The 1,004-nt window shown below is 54.1% G+C and overlaps 1 protein-coding gene across 2 annotated transcripts in view; it reads left to right on the top strand.

Annotated features, from left to right (window-relative positions):
* The first annotated feature begins 1,000 nt into the window (after nucleotides 1-1,000).
* Nucleotides 1,001-1,004, top strand: part of THRAP3 (thyroid hormone receptor associated protein 3) — a 49,598-nt gene continuing 49,594 nt past the window's right edge. For both annotated transcript variants that reach the window (XM_015572839.1, XM_006777295.2), the window contains exon 1: nucleotides 1,001-1,004. This exon is cut by the window's right edge and continues 83 nt beyond it. The gene's annotated coding sequence lies outside the window, so the exon portion shown is untranslated.

The raw sequence follows: 1,004 nt of genomic DNA, 5'->3' as shown, positions 1-1,004 counted from the left end.
ATTCTATGTCAAGAGTCAGCAAACTTTTCCTGCAATGCTTAAGTAGTAAATATTTTAGGCTTTGCCAGTCATAGAATATCACAGCTGCTTTGTATGATAGCAGCCACAGACAATACATAAATGAATTTATGAATGCTGAGCTTTGAATTTCATAGGCGACTTCACTAGGACAGGAATTCCAGCGCACATCAGCCTGTGCCAAACCCTATTTCCGGAGAAGGCTCTTTATTATGTAGATTCCAAAGCTACACTCCCCGGGAAACTTCTGGCACCCATTTTAAGAAGCTTCACAGGATCACACTTTATCGGAAAACCTCTTTCAGGGCTCCCATCCCATTGTTACTGAAGGCGGGGATGGGGAGGGGGCGCGGTGGCGGGCGAAGAAGCCATTCCGGCTCCTGGATCTCCTGGATCCTATCACAATAAAAACAACTCCATTTTGAATCGCGCTTTCAGGGTACCAGAAGCTCTCACGAGCCTTACTTTGTGAGAGCCTCACAACAAGTCTGTGAGGTCGAAATAACGAGTCTCGTTTCATGAGGGAGGAAACTGAGGCTCAGAGCAGGCGGACGATTTGCTCAAGGTCACAAAGCGTTAAGGAGCCCGAATAGAATGAAAGCTAGGAGATCGGATTCTCAGCTCTGAGACTTTCAGCAACTAAAGCAGGCCTCGGGTGGGTGGGGTCCGACCCTCCCTCCAGGCTGGTTCCAAAATGGTGCGGGCTGTAGCGTCAGCAACACCTCCGCCCCTTCCGTCCACCTCCGCCCTTCTTCCCCAGGCCACCCAGGCGGGGGGAGGGGACGGAACGGGGCAACCCACGTGACCACCGACGACCTGGCGCGTGACGCAAAACGGCGGGCCCAACGCTCGATCTGCCTTGTGGGAAACGTAGTTCAGCGCACCGTCAAGTGGGCAAGGAAAGGCAGGTCTCCGACTACATTTCCCAGGAGGGAGCGCGGCGACGCTGCCGCTGCCGCTGCCGCCGTCGGAGAGCGGGACGCGGG

This window comes from Myotis davidii, unplaced genomic scaffold, assembly GCF_000327345.1.
Source record: "Myotis davidii unplaced genomic scaffold, ASM32734v1 scaffold88, whole genome shotgun sequence".
NCBI classification, from domain to species: domain Eukaryota; kingdom Metazoa; phylum Chordata; class Mammalia; order Chiroptera; family Vespertilionidae; genus Myotis; species Myotis davidii.
This window is presented reverse-complemented; position numbering and strand designations above follow the sequence as displayed.